Consider the following 15,886-nt stretch of genomic DNA (forward strand, 5'->3'; position numbering starts at 1 on the left):
TTCAGAGGAGCCAGTGCTCCTAAGGTACTGCTCAGGTACCATTCAACACTCAGACTGAAATAGCCTTAAGTTTTGAGTTTTGGATAAAAAACTGCAGAGTATTCCAACTTTCTCTAAACCTGCTTGTGCATATGTTATGGGGAGGTTGCAAGAATGAATTTCTGCAAGTGAATCTGAATTTTCCAAAGGTCTGGGCTGTACTTTCATGCCAAGAAATCACATTATTGAGTTTTTAAACAAATGGTCATTAATGATGATCTTAAAGATCATTGACATTGTTCTTGTAGAGGAGCCAGGGAAGTGTCACCCAGTGCAATCCTTGCTGCTAAAGGGTTAAACACTTTCTTGGCTGAGGCAGCTTGCTGACCTAGCTAAGAGAAAAAAGCTATAGGTCAGCAAGTGAGATTGCCCTTCCTTTAGAAGAACTGCCCAGACAGTCCAGGAAGATTACAATAAGTGTGTAGAGACTAAGCTAGGAATTAGAGACTAGGGAGTGCTGATTTCAATTCTTTTATGTGCAGTCTTTGGGCTGAAATCCAGGGAGTTGAATTAGCATAAACTGTTCCAGTAACCCCGAGGATATATTGCTCAGTCCCACCTAGCTGGAGGGCTTGAGCACCACCATACCTGGAACTGCTGACACTTGGACAGGGAGCTGACAGACAGAAAGATAGATTGGTCTGACCAGGTAAGCAGAGGCATGGCTAAATGATTTACACAGGACAAAAGGGAATGCAGAAGGGAAGAAGACATTATTAATAATCTTTAGATTTCTTTCATTCTTCTCTCACTGAGGCTTTCTCTTGGTCTCCAGCTCTGAGATAAAAGCAGGTGGTGAAGGCAATGCTGAATGTGTTCAGCACATTTGGCTGAACACAATTCGCAGAAATGGAGTTGCATTTCAGTCAATGTACAGGACAGTAGGTTGTATCAAATAAATAAAAGCTGGATAATGCAGGACATGATCCTATTGCTGGCCCATTAAAAGAGTTTGGAGCCTTGGAACAACAGCAACAGAGAGGGTCCTCAATCTACTCCTCTGGGTAGAGCAGTAGCAGAACAAAGAAAATGTGGATGCTTGACAGTTGTCAACTGTAGATACTAAAGCTGATAATTTACCAGCAACACTATCTCCAAATTAGCATCCTGAGTGTTTGGAGATGCCAGACAGCCAATGGCAGCCAGATTTACAACTGATAAGCTCGCTGTTTGAGCTCACAAGTACCCAGCACCCTGTGTCAGCTGGCTGGCACCTGTTCTCACAAAAATAATACAACTAGTGTATTACACTCTGCAATAGCAGTTGACAATGTGACCATGAGTAGCACCATGTTTAATTACAGTCATACTTCACCTTCTGGAATTAAACAGTGGGAAATACCAACTGTGAATTCATCAACTAGAGATTTGGTTAGGAGAAGAGGGGAGTGGCTGTGCATTGGTTCAAAACTAAAGACACAGATGGAGCTGGTAAGGCAGGGGCCTGGAATTGTCTGTAAGAAGCTGTACGGGGAATCTGAAAGCAATTCCTTAAAGTTCTGCCAGCTGAAGTAGAAGACTCAGTGCAAAGCCCTAATTAGAAGTCTGGTGAGAAATCTTTCTGGGGAAAACCACCTGCAGGCAGATTGCTTTCAAATGTGGTCTTGCAAATCACTCTGAAACCAAGGGAGCCAGCCCTAGCCATAGTGCTTTTAATGAATGGAGACAAGGACCATCTCCCCTCCATGCTGACCTGTGCTCCAATGCAATTACCTCTGCAGCTGATTGTACAAGCCTCTTCCTCACAAGTGGGAGCTATTTTCATAGACCTCATTGTTTTAGACAGTTTTAGAAATGATGGTCTATTTCTAATGTAAGAGAGCCCCGACAGTGGCATCCCTGCTAATGGACTGTAATTACAGGATTGATCCCACATCCCTGCCAATATGAACCCTTCTGTGCTTTCTAAGGCAACAACAACAGCATAAATCAATGGTCTGCCACAACAAGCTTCAGTGGATTCAGGGTGAGTAGACCTTCCTCTATACACAGTAAAGCTTGCTAAATGGGGACAACACACACCTGATTAGCATAGTATCATTAACTTATCTCCATGGACATGTGAAGGACTGTCCTTGTACTGTACTTCATTTAACAGCTGGTAGGAAACTGATCATTTCCAACATAGGTCTTTACACTTGAGTGTGGCGTTATCTGTGTTAGAAGCAGCAGCAGGAGCTGCAGAAGACATAGAACAGATGTTGAACAAGATTCTCCCCTTGGGGGAGAATTATATTTTTCTTCCGTGAAGACATGACACTGACATGTTATTGGATAGGAGTGGGGAAACTATCAGAGCACAGACATTGGCTTTACAGTTTCTCATGGATCAAGCAAGGAAAATCACGTTAATAAAGGGAAACACTTGTTTATGGAGCAATAAAGACTTTTTTTGGTATATTCATGAAAAATGATAGCTACTTCATATTTTTGTATTTGAAAGTGAGGCGTCTGTTATGTCACATTACTAAAACTAAACTTGTAAAGGATAACAGATCTGATTCACCCTATATGTAATTGACAGGAACCATTAAACCTGTTGCTCAAAAGCCTTGGTCCTATTCTGAGCAAAGTTTCAGCTATTCCTGTTCCTGACTATAGAACCTACTGATGTAGGTTCTGACCCTGAAAAACAGATTTGGCCTCCTGGTTTGACTTCAGGCCTGCGTCATCACTACAGGCTTGTGTAGTAATTTTGACTCTTAGCTGAAGCCAGCTTCTGTCCCTGGACCTGCTTTGCCCACGTTGCTGGGGTGCTGCAGGGCTAGACTGCTGAAAGCCATGCCCTACTTACTTTGTTGCCATGCTCAGCTCCTGACCTGCCTTCCTTTACTGAGCAGTCCACTCTCACACTCCCTGACATCTAGGGACTTTTTTTCTGTGTGGTCACTTTTGTGTACCCAGCAAAGACACCTAGATGCAGTAATTCCATGTCATTAACAGTAGTGTTCTTGACATGATGGGGTCCTGTAGCAAACTTATGCAGAATACAATTCTTGTATGGTCTTTTACAGTCAGACCTGCTACTCAGTAACTTAGTTCCAATAACACCCAATGTCTTTGTCAGACTCAAATGTTGTGAATGTCCTAAAGGATGATCTCTACGTGAACAACAAAATAGTATGTGCTTCTAATGAATCAAGAATCTTATGCTGTCATGTGAATCAAACTGATGAGTTAGTGCAGTGGTTCAATTAAGCTCAGAGGGAAAAGATCAAGTGATTTATGTAAACCAATTGCTTCAACCAGAAGATATTGCTGCTTATTAACAGAGAAAATAGTTTTATCAGGGTTTCCCCTTTCTGGCATCCTGTGTGGATGGGTCCACACCCAATGAAAAAATGTCTGAGGGGACAGGAAAACAATGCCCTTAGCCATCATGAAGTATACCGAGAAACTAAAAGGTTGGCTAAGGAATTTATGAGACTTTGCACAACATCATGTCTACTGGGTCCAGATAAAAGCAAGAACAGATCAGAAAGGGGCCAGAGAAAGAAAATGTGAGTCTGGAACTGAATCTTGGTGTTAACATTCAGCTGGCCACATTATTAGACAGATGGCAGGTTCAATATCAAGCCCTTGGAAGGGTCATCCCAGGAAATTACAAGATCTGCCAACTGGATATGGGAAAAGAAGAAAAAAGACAAAAAGCCAGATCTATCATGTCCATCTGTTGGGCAGACAGACAGCCAGAGAAGGAATTCTCATAGTCCCATGTAAGTATGGTCCAGCGCTGGAGCTATGTGATAACTCCTGAGAGTACAGATTATACCAAAAAGATATCTGATCTTTGCACAATACAAAATGATGACTTGTCTTGTAGACGTGTTCCAGGCAATCTTTTCCTAGATCTATTGGATGAAGTATCTCCTATCTTCTAGTACTCATTTCCATACTCCCATTTGGTTGTCCAATCTCCTTTGTGAGGGCACATGAGGACTGGCAACAGAACTGTAGAAAAACTAAGCGTTTGGCACAGGGTCGTTGATCTTAATGCTAGCCTAAAGTAGCAGTGGAAAGCTCTGCAATGGCCTCCCAGAGATATGCATTTGAATTAACTTGCTCCCTGTGCTGGGCATAAGACAAGCATGGTACTTGTCTCTAAAATTAACCTACCAAACGTTTGGTAGATATCCATTCCTCAGGTGCCCCTCTAAAAAGATTTCTTTTTCAATCAATATACAAATGTCCATTATACAAAACACAGCAGCAATATTTCAAAGAAAAAGTCTTACAACCTTACATGAGACTTCAAATAATGGTGTGAATTGGAAATATCATCTGGAGAAGAAATCCCATTGCAACACTCCTTGGAAATTTTGTTCTAAGCAGTAGATCCTTCAAATAAGTGACTGGAGGATATAGTACCAGCAATATCAGTTATGACCATGACATCACTGCAAACTTACCATTTAAGGCTGCTTAATCTTTGTGGCCAAGTGAGAACTATTGTGCAGCTATTATATGATTTTTTTAATGCTGAACTTGATGCATCTTTTGCAGATCTAACCTAGACATCTTTTCTTTGGAGCACCAAGGTTTAGTACATTGAACCTTGAGTTTTTAAATGGCACCTTTAAAAACTTAACTATTTTACACGCGATAGCACTGTTACAGGAACTTGAGGAAAAAGATGATCAAATGTTGTATTCAAGCCCCAAGGCTCAACGTGGTAATGAAGGTCGCCTCCGATGTTCAAAGGTACATTGAGACACTAAAATACTTTTTTTAACAGTAACATTTTATTTTGTTTTACCTACCATAGCTAGTAGCTTGGGAATTATGATACTGTCACTAAGTTGCAATCATTTTATAGCTTGGGAATTATGATACTGTCACTAAGTTACAATCATTTTATTTCATGGTGCAGTGTTGCCCTCAATGACAGAGAATATTTGCACCCTGTATTTTGTTCAGGATGGGATTTTGGGTAACAGGAAGCTTTAATGAGGAAATTAGTTTCTAATACACACTTCATGTCTGAACTAAAACACTGATGTGGATGCACATGTAGCCAACTGATACAGCACAGTTCATGTCTACCTAACCTCTCTTTCACTCTGTCTAACTCCCAGGCAGGGTAAATATATCTACATGGAGAACTGGGAACAATCTCTAGCCCATGCTGAACCCTGAGCCATGCCCACTACTTGTCTGAGAGAATGATGGATTGTCTGATCCAAAGACATGTCACGTACCATGTTAGTAGTTTTACAGTATAGATAGTGTGTGCCAGTGCTGGGGCATGCCCTAATCTTACTTAGTTTACTGGCATAGGTGTAGCTGTAGCATCCCAGAAAAAGGGTAGGGGTATGAGGATAGAGAGAGGCAAACCAGATTCAATGACCAGCTCCAGTAGATGTGCTGCTGAAGCCTACATAAATGAGTGGTTCGTATTTCATGAGACTAGAAACTTTTAACACTGGTCACCCAGATCTGGCACAAAGGAGTAGAAAGAATGGTTTTTATGGAGGTCTAGCATAATAACTGGAAATCTGAATAGGAAAGTAATGGAGAGCCCATGGCAAACCTTTAACTTTCCTCTGCTTTTTCTGAGCTGCAAGAGGGGAAAAGCTGACACAGGCAGACTCCAAATGAAAGAGAGTTGGTACTCAGTTCAAGGTGCTTTATGATCTGGACCACATACTGCTGCATCTGTAAGACAAAGCATCTCACATGCGCATTGTTAACATGCACAATCATAGACACTATTTCTCAGCTTTCCACGTTTTCACATTCACTATTATTTCCTGAGATTTCTGAGAATTTTGGGGCTTGTTAAGAAGTGAATGAAAGTGGGGGCAGTGGCTCAGTTTCTCAGAGAGGACAAAGAAACACATGGGTAGATGTGCTAGTATCACAGCAAGCTAAGACACCAACCAAAATAGGAGAAACATAGCTGGGACTGTGCCTCCTGAGCAGGGGAACAGTTGCAGACTTGGACAAAGCAGCATTTCTACGCCAGTAACAAAGGATCCCCCCACTGCTTGAGTCAGCAAGAGCAATACTAACTTGTCTCGTCCAGAAGAAATTTTCATCACTCTTGACTCAGTGAAATCCTTCAGGAGGCAATATTTATCCAGGCAGTATCTTAGTGTCAGTAGGCAGAGCAGCAACACAGCAGCACCCATGTAATTGAAGCCACAGCATGTCGTTGCATGTAGTGAAAGCAGCTCCAGACAAGGTTACCAGATCTGTGGAAGCAAGGTCCATATGAGATATTTTGGCCATTAACTTTCCTTGTCTTTATCCTTTTCATTATGTTTGACAGCAGCAGGCAGCAAAGACGTTTTGCCATGATGCAATACCCAGAGACGAAATGTGTGACAAAATTGTACTCCGTAGGCAAGGTCCTTTTTACCATTTGAGTTTGGGGATGGTCTTATCTGTTTTCCTTTATGCACAGAGAGAGTGATTAAAGACTCATTTTCATTTCCTTTTATACTGTACTGTTATCATCCAGATAATTTCAGTATCCTTAATCAACATTTGGAGGAATAAACAATGCTATGCTAGTAACAGTCTTGTGCCAAAAACATTTCTTAAGTCATGCAACAAGGCCACAAGGAGGGTAAATATCAGATTGTCCCACTTTTATAGAGAGAGAAATGGAAAAAGAGACTGGTAAAGTGACTGGTCTATGATTATAATAGCATGTGTTGGGCTGGGGATTCCCAGCTGTCCTGTATTTAAAAACCAGAGACTTCTGCATCTCAGGTTTTTCTGTTCTGCATGAAAATATCCTATGTGAATTAGTCTATAGATTTTAGCATGAAGAAAAAAATCCAGTTTATGGAAAGATTTACTCCTATTCAATGAAGGACGATTGTTTCGGTAACAGGGCAGTGGATTACTAGAGAAAAAGATACACAAGTTACCACTCATTACCTGTTCCACAAGGAAAAAGCAAAGATGATGAGCAAGCTTGTTAACAGATATGACACCCCAAGCAACCATGAAGCACTTGCTGAAACAGTTGGGATTTTAGTGCCAAACATCTTGATCTTATTTACACATTACATGTGTGATCTTATTACACATTACATGGTTAAATAATACAGAAGTGAATGTGATGTGTTCCATCCAGTGACAATGTTATCCCATAAATGGAAAAGTGTGGAAGAAGGAATGTGCTATATAAGCATAAAATATAGATGTAGGCCTTAATTTCCACTAAAATCAATGACTCTGGCCTGTGCTTTGCACTTGTGTAGCACATTTCATCTTCCCTATGTTATTGCCTCACCAATTAGAAAAATTAAAAAGCCAAGATAGGGCGAGCAGCTGCAATGTCCAACAAACAACACAGAGTCCAGCACCTCAAGAAAATAATTCACATTCTCCATAAAAGGAAAAAATCATAGCAAACTTAAATGCCTAAAATATGTGATTAGTACATTATCTTTATCTCATATTCTTCCAGTTTACTTATTGCTCAATAAGCATGGCACTCCTGACAAATCCTCTGAGTTTGAACAGTCTAGATAGAATTTTAGTCTGCATACGGGTCTCATCTTAGAAAGCTGGGCAAGAGGTCTATTTTTGACCTCCTGTAATGTTATGATTTACCTTTCTAAGTTGCATTCTCTTGCCTGAAGTGCTGAAGACATGACATTTTTTTCCTTTTCTTGTTTTGTTTTGAATGCCACTATGACTCAGCTTGCCTGTAATCACAAAACAATGGGAACATGACAGTTTCTGGCAGAGCACATGAGACATTTTATCACTATAACAGACACTCAAGATGGTATGATTGCAAGGGGAAAAATATGTCAGGTCAAATTAAAATACGGACCAGACAAGAAAAATTAGCATCAAACCTATATTTCAGACACCATGCAATGAAGTTTCATTACATGTGTATACATAAACAGTATGAGCCACGGGAGCAGGATACAAAACAAGGAAGAGAGTGCTCTCTTCTTCCACAAAGCCAGATGTCGTCCTCCAAGTGCCTGCAGGAAAGACATCCTAGCCAGTGCAAGCACCTGACCTGTACATGCTGTTGTTCAGGTCAAAGCAGCACTAGGGATCCTGTACCTGTAAACAGTAGGGACCAAGTCTTGATCCTGCGCTCAGTGACCTGTTAATTGCACAGTATAGACAGTCAAATGTCCACACTGTCACGTAGGTGTCCATCCCAGCCCCACCAAGCCTGCCTGTTGAGGCTTGTTAACAGATATGACACTGAGCCACTGTGGCTGCCCTGGGTAAGCCCAGGCAGGTTTGCTGGTTTGTAGGGTTCATGCTCATGCTGGATGCATTGGATATGGGCATGGCTGGACATGTCCAACAGCTAGGAGTCTGAACTCAGTCACTGTGTGGCCCCAGTGAGGCTGATTGATAGTCCAATTAAAGCCAATGGTGAGGAAAGGAAGAGCACAGTCATGGTACTTTTGTCTATTTTACTATTTCATTATTCTGATACAGCAGACGTGGCCAAGAGATCTCAGTGCTCCAGCTAGTGACTGGGATCTGGACATACAGAAAAAAATGGAGAGGCAGAACTAATTCTATGTTCACCTGAACCTTTTTGGAGATCCTTCTGTCATAAGTGTTTTCCCTACATTCCAGAGATCCCTGAGGGTATGTGGTTCTAATGACAGATGAGGAGGTACAGTTGGGTCTCAACTGCAAAGCCATGATTTTTTGTGTGGATGTTTCTGAGAAAATATGGTTAAAATTTGTGTGAAAATGAAAATGGTCTCTATACATCCTGATTCTTGTCAGAATTAGTATCTAGGAATTTGGAAGATATTTGGATGTTATTCTGACCTTGTTGCCTACAAGAACTGTCAGAAAGCCTGCTCTTACAGAGAAAAAACAAAAGCAAACAAACAAACAAAAAAAAAAAAAACACCACCACCACCAACAAACTAAGTATTCCAGATAACCAAGTAGTGGAGACTTTATGGTGCAAAACAGCTATCAGTTCAAAACTCTGTTAAGACAAAACTCTCCTTGGCCTCTATGATCTTTGAATAAACTTAAAAGTAGATCATGGATATCATATTACTTCACATACTTTATTTTCTGCATAAATCCAGCAGACAATGTCAATGAAGGAAAAAGACCTAATTATTATTTGGGAAACGACTGCCTTATCCACTGGGGAGGAATGCCACACATTCCTCCTGTTCTTTCCTACTTTGATTCTTAGGAGACAAAATATTTGGTTTCATTTTTCTTTTAGTAGATAAAATGCCAACATTAGCTGATATGAGGCTGTCACCCGCTCACTCTTTATAAGTAAATTACTACAAACTTACTGTTTAATCTTGCTGATTGGCAAGTCTAAGAAATATATATCTGTAAAGGGACCTGAGCTGTTAATCAGTGCGCCAGCATCAAATTAATAAATGTTCTCTGTCATGCAGATGATTGGCTGGCTAAAGCAAATAAGACAGAAGTCCAAGAAGCTGCTGTGCCTTTTTCTGTGAAGTGAACAAACTCTTTCATGTCACGTATTTCTATGCAACAGAATCTAGGCAGAACACCCAGGGAAACCACACAAGAAAGTCGGATGTTTGGACTGACTTCTAATCACTACTCTTGATTGACAGGTTGGTTGGCTTTGTGTAGCTGCTGAGGAGGCCTGCATGGGAGGTGGGACCCTTCCCAGGAATTGTGAGGCCACCTGTGACTTTAAACCTTTCTTCCTTCTACAAGCTAAATGGTACCATGAGGATTCCAGTACTAGGAATGCTGGTATGTCTGATCCCTCTGCTTGAGTTCAGGGAAATGGTTTTAAATGGGTTAGAGACTGAGCTCATGCAGTAAATCATATGCAAGATGTTGTTGAATTATTTCATGCAAATATTTAAAAATCAATTACCCATATTGTTCCTTGAGTTCTGTAGCTGGTCAGTCAGTTGCCAATTTGTGTTGCTATTGCTGACCCAGGAGCCTGCACTAATATCGACCAGTATGTGCAAGTTGGTATATTTTGAATAAATTAGGTCTAAAGAGAATAAAACATTGCAGATTGCCTTTTAGCTCAGACATTCCTAAAAGACATATTCAGGGAAGTGGTAATTCAAGAATAACTGGATAGGAAATTGCCCAATCAATGTAGTTTGATGTTTACATATAATTTCACAATATGTTATTATGCTAACCACTTGATTGGCATATATTTATATTGTCATGCTTTCCAAGCACTCAGGAAATGTGGACCTAAGGAAGGGGTGATTTCTTTTAGAGATGAAATAGTTGTCAAATACAAAGAATACTGATTGCTTCTCCACTTTACCTACCCATTTCTGCCATCCTTAACAGAGAAATAAAATGGCAAAGCCCAGTGCAGCTGACAGGTCACAGATGAAGAACAACGTTTTCTGAATCCAAGAGAGTTCAGCATCTTTGTGCTAATGGCTTTTGACCATTTTGACCATAAAATGATTCCAAAATCTGTTGCAAAAACTTTCAGCCCTAACCTGCTTTTCACACCATCATACAGCGTTGAGTTGAGTCTATGCTGACTCCGGTAGGTCTACATTTTAATATAGTTTCCATTAAGCCTGTGCAATAGTGCTTTCTCCTCACAGAGGAAGGGTTTTCACTCTAAATAAGCAAGCAAACATTTCATATTGGTCCTTGCTTATCACAGTTAGTCCTGTCCTTATAAATAACATTAATAGTTCAATAGCTTTTGTACTTTTGCCACACTACCACTTAGTCAGTTTCCATCAATCACATGCTGAAATAAATCTCTGATAAAATCAAATTAAGTGCTCTGTGAACAGTTTACATCACTTCCCGAGCTTGGTCCCTGAACAAGGACTCTCCAGTGCCTATTGAATATTTACTTCATGCTACCCACTGCACAATACATTCTATTGCTCTTATCCAGAATCCCCATCCTTAATGAGTCTTTTAGCATGTAGAAGGGAAAGGTTTATAAATAACTACGCTATCAGAAAACGCCCTCAAGCACTTCCTTTTGCAGTATTTACTAACAGCTTTTGTATGTTATTTTTTATTATTTATCTTGAGTTTAAAATCAGACTTTATTGTGTCATGTTCAATATTCTACGGGAAAATATATATAGCAGATCTTGTCTCGCCAACTGCCATTCACAAATTGCCTGTAAGATGCAAAGCAAAGTGACATGTAGCCCAGAAAGTCATTATATGCTATGATAGATCCGATTGTGTCTGTCCCTAATGGATTCTTATATAAGTTCTGCCCTTAAGGTTACTTCATGAAAAGCAACATTCAAGAAGCTCATCCCCATTCTGGAAATGGCTGCATGGACATATCTCTCAACAGGTGGTTCCTGTTCTTTGTCCCTGAATTCAAAGTAACCCCTACAGAGCAACTCTTAGTGGACTATTGTGATAATTAGGAAAAGAATAATATCTCTGAACATATTCAGAATAAATGAACCTAAATGTGGCATGAATAAGCTTAACTAAAAGTGTTGCACTACTCTCCTTCTGCCTTTGATTATGGGCAGGAAATGGTGTTAAAAATCCCATCCATGTGAAGAACTAGGAATCTGTCCATCATTCTAGAGTAAGTCCAAAACCAATTTAGGAAAAAAAAAGGCTTATAACCTGCAGTTCCCATTTCTCCCATTATGAAACCTATAGAATTAAAGACATTTCTTGGAGAAGAATTGCTGCCATTGTTAATTAATTTGACTATTCATAGTTTTGAAGTAATTATCTAAAGAGTAAAAAAAAAGCCAAACAAAACAAAACAAAACTATGTTTAGAGTGAACACTTGTATTTACTTCTATCTTACACACTATTTAATAGTTTTATATAGAAAATAATCGCTCCTTTCACTCGTCTAGCAGCATTTACCTGTTGGCTTTTACCTGTATACAGCATTTACCTGTATATGCCTACTCATTTAAGGGGGAAGAAATATCTGCTTCTGCTTGTTTTATATACACATACATTTTCCCTTTATTCCTTTTACACAGGTTTCCGTCAGATCAGAACTGGAAACAATGACTATAGATTCATAGAATCCTGGTTATGTTATTTCTCTTGTTGTTGTAGAAGATATATATCATCTGATGGGTCAAATTCATATTAATTCAGATTAATCAGGTTTTTTTCTCTTATTTTGCAAATAATTATCATCATAGCAAAAATTATGAAGATTATAAGTAGGAAATCTCCCTCTTTATCAATAAAGTCATTGGTTTCTTGCAGAATATGAAAAGAAAATCTTTGGTGAATACAGTAGAATTATGTACAAATGCATTTTATTCTATTTTACTTTATTTTTGTTTTTAATTCTGTAGAAAAATGTTTCACATTTTAAAGCGTATTTGCTAGAAAAAGGAAACCTGAGGTGGAGTTTTTCCAGGAATTTCCATGAAGAACATGGACATGGAATTTTGTCACCTTTATTCTTCTCAGAAAGTGTTTTCATGTTAATATGCAAAAGGACTCAATTTTGTACTTTTACAACACATTTTCAAATAAATGTGTTCGTTTAAAAACAGGTACATTTTGTTAAGAAACTCTTGGCTTTCATCTTTTTACACATATAAAGATTTTTAGGTTTTGTACAAATAAGCACTTTTAATGTAGTTTTATGTTTACTTGATATTATTCTGCACAGTTTTATATGAGAACTTGCCAGCAAGTATTTCTAGATAAATTTTGCTTGATACAATGTAGGATCTTCAGTTTCATGTCCATTACTGCAATATATATGTGATTCAGGTGTGCCACTTCACTGTACAATGTACTTTGCTATTTCACAATGATGAATGGAATAGGATGGTGGCACAAACTTTTAACAAAGTTAAAAGTGGATCTAAGAGCTAATTCCTTCTGTCAAAACCACTTACATCACTGAAGGACCTAGGCATTGCTCTTCCTTTGCAACTGCAGTAAAGCCCACTAAGATGTCAACTCAAAGTGATGGGAAGGTCCTTATCCTACACCTCAGTAGTGCTAAAGAAGCTAATGATCATTTATTTATTTATTTATTTATTTATTTTGTAAATAAGTCCACATGCAGCAGAACCATAAAACATTATTTTGCTCTTTCTGAAAGTGCTACTATGTAACGTCCGTAGATTTGTTTTTTATTTAATTTTGTGATTAAAGTTTTTATTGATTTCCCTGCAGTGTAGAATATATCAATATTTTTGGTTTCAAAGGAGCATTCAGTAGCACAGAAACATGGAAGGACTCAACATAGAAGCAGATGCTTTATTTTAAATTTATGAAACCTCCATAGCAAATCCCCTGAGCGTGCTGCCAGCAATACTTTTCAATTGTGCAACTCAGCCTCTCTTGTTGAACCAAGTCCCTTTGCTGTCTCCCCGTTTGCAGACTTGTGTTTTTTAACTAGAAAAAAGGCTTGTTTAGGACTCAGTAGGAACTAATATTGTTATATAGAAAGCTTTTAAGCCATCAAGTGAATTCCATTAAAGTTACTGTAAATCATGTGTGCTTATCCCTTCTCTGCCATTGGCAGGTTATGGCATGATGCCTAGGAGATGCTGCCTGGGAGAAGAGGAGAGAGGTCCTTCTGTCAGAGCCTATAAGGATGAGTATGCTTTGCACTTCTCCTGAAGAATTATAGCCTGGGCACATCATGAATGATGATACCAAATTCCTGGCCACTGGTAGACACACACCTATAAATTCTGTGATGTTTTATACCTGTGATAAAAATTCCATTTTTTCATGTTTACAGGACTACAGACAAAGCTGTTGTCCAATTTCCACACGTGTTCTCCCTCCAGAGCTCAGCTGTTGTTTAGTAACATGTTTTGAAAATGAACACACCAGCAACCATGTATGGGGAAATCATTACAACAACTCATCTCTGAGTGCATGTACACAACTCCTTGTATGTCATGAGGGGACCAGGCCATACAGGATGAGTGAACTAATAAATAACATTGGCAGAAAACTCTTTCACAGAAAATACAACCCAAATCCCCTACAATACTTGAGAACTTTATTGGAATTAACAGAGAAAAAGACAAAGAAACAATAAATAATAAAAATTAATTGATTATTATATTAATTTCTAATAATTATAATTATTTAGACTAGTTATTATATTAATTTATTCAATTTATAGAAATTAAATAAAACTGGAGCAGAATTTACCTGAATGAACACACGAGATCATTGATGTGGTTTCTTTGGACAGGAAGGAGGCTGCCTAATAGCCTCCTTGACAGGCCTCTGTCTGATCAGTTCCCGTTTCCACTTTAGAGACATTCTACATCTAAGTGGTTTGTAAAGGGTTAATCAATTATTAATGATGTCTGAATACATAATAGACACAAAGGGCCATGCCACAGCTGGATGTAAGTGTTCTGGCATACAGTACTCCTGTTAGTGATGAACCATGGATAAAGCAACCTGTTGACCCATTGGACTGCTTACAACCTTATTAAACATCTATGAACAGCTATGAAAGGTGTTAGCAAACCTTTGAATGTATTTTGCAAGTAAATCCTTAGTAGAACATGTAATCCTTTTCCCTTTCATTTTATCAATCCATTGCTTTTAATCTCTAAAATCAGAGAGGAGCACAAGGCAAGGTGGCAGAGGCGTAGGTGCATAAACAACAGAGAGAGAGCGAATGTTAGGAGGGCCAAAGAAAGTGTGCTGTGGCCTGTGCTGGGAGAGGAGACAGGCTGAGATGGCTTCTCTTCAGTAAAAACAATATGCTAAAAGAATTCTATAACCATAGATGAACTTCGTTTTATTACAAGGGTGGCCATTCCTCTTGGCCCTATGAGCCATGTGATTGAATCTTTGTGTGGTTGAGGGCCATGAGACACATACATCGGGTACCCAAAGGGAAAGGGACCTCCAGGAGAGTTTTGGAGGCAGAAGACACTAGCTGCTCCCCAGGGCTCTGCCATCACAGCCGAGGACTTGGTGGTGTGCAGTGGCTGTTCTGCTGAATTTCCCAGTGATTCCCCCTCAATGGCAATTTTGGCTGCCTCTGCTACCAGGGCTCTGGCTCGCTCGATAGAGTGCAGCTCACACACCACCTCCCTGCACAGTCCCTTGGCCACATTTTGCCCAGGTTTAACCCCAGGACAAGTACCACATTTAAGCTGCTTGCCAGCCTCAAGCCACCACTATTTTGCAAGAACAAAAATGAAAAATAACGTGGAGAAAAGGAAAAGCGTGCTTATTTTACTAACTATGGCTGTTATCTCATGCTGTCTTTGTTAGTTCCTCCCATCTGTCTATCTATTTCTTATTGTGTGTAGATTAGGTGATTTGGGCAGTAATCCTGTTTTCACTATGAGATTATCCCAATTCCTAAAAAAAAAAAAAATGATAAAACAATCTGCACATCCTTGTATCTTACAAAATCTAAGAGGGGACCACATTCACCTGACTGACCACTGCACTACACTACAAGACTCAGTCCTCCAATCTTGACAGAAACCATTAAACTCCTTGGGAATTTTGTCTCAGAAGATATGAGGTACTATTCCTGCTATGGCTTTTAAAATGAATTTGTTCCGCTCTCAGGTCATGTTCAAACCACCAACAACTAGTTAGTAATATTATTATTAAGGTCTTAAAACAGCATGTTTTAGTGCACAGATGCACGGTCTCTTTTTAAGCATTGGCAGAATATTTCCATCCTGCCAGGCTTAGTTTCAGATATTTTAACCCCACAAAAACCTCATCACTCTTCACTGGAACACCACAAAAACCCCTAACAAGCAGACAGGGAAACATTTGTTCCTCCTTTCCCCTTCCAGAACATCTGATCATTCAGGACCCAGCATAAATATTTCCTGGCTTACTTCACATGAGCCATCCTTTGAGGGTTTTTATCCTTCTTTCTTTTTCTTTTTCTTTTTCTTTTTCTTTTTCTTTTTCTTT

At 39.3% G+C, this 15,886-nt stretch overlaps 2 long non-coding RNA genes across 2 annotated transcripts in view; both read left to right on the forward strand.

The window, feature by feature from the left end:
• Positions 1-1,366: 1,366 nt before the first annotated feature.
• LOC118161099 lies at positions 1,367-13,127 on the forward strand. Its single transcript, XR_004747851.1, has 3 exons — positions 1,367-2,005; positions 9,603-9,747; positions 11,974-13,127. It is a non-coding gene; the product is annotated as an uncharacterized LOC118161099 (long non-coding RNA).
• Positions 13,128-13,517: 390 nt separating this feature from the next.
• LOC118161100 overlaps positions 13,518-15,886 on the forward strand; it is an 8,001-nt gene continuing 5,632 nt past the window's right edge. The window contains exon 1 of the long non-coding RNA XR_004747852.1: positions 13,518-13,566. This is a non-coding gene — a long non-coding RNA (uncharacterized LOC118161100). The remainder of the gene's footprint in view (positions 13,567-15,886) is intronic.

Source organism: Oxyura jamaicensis, chromosome 2 (genome assembly GCF_011077185.1).
Source record: "Oxyura jamaicensis isolate SHBP4307 breed ruddy duck chromosome 2, BPBGC_Ojam_1.0, whole genome shotgun sequence".
NCBI classification, from domain to species: domain Eukaryota; kingdom Metazoa; phylum Chordata; class Aves; order Anseriformes; family Anatidae; genus Oxyura; species Oxyura jamaicensis.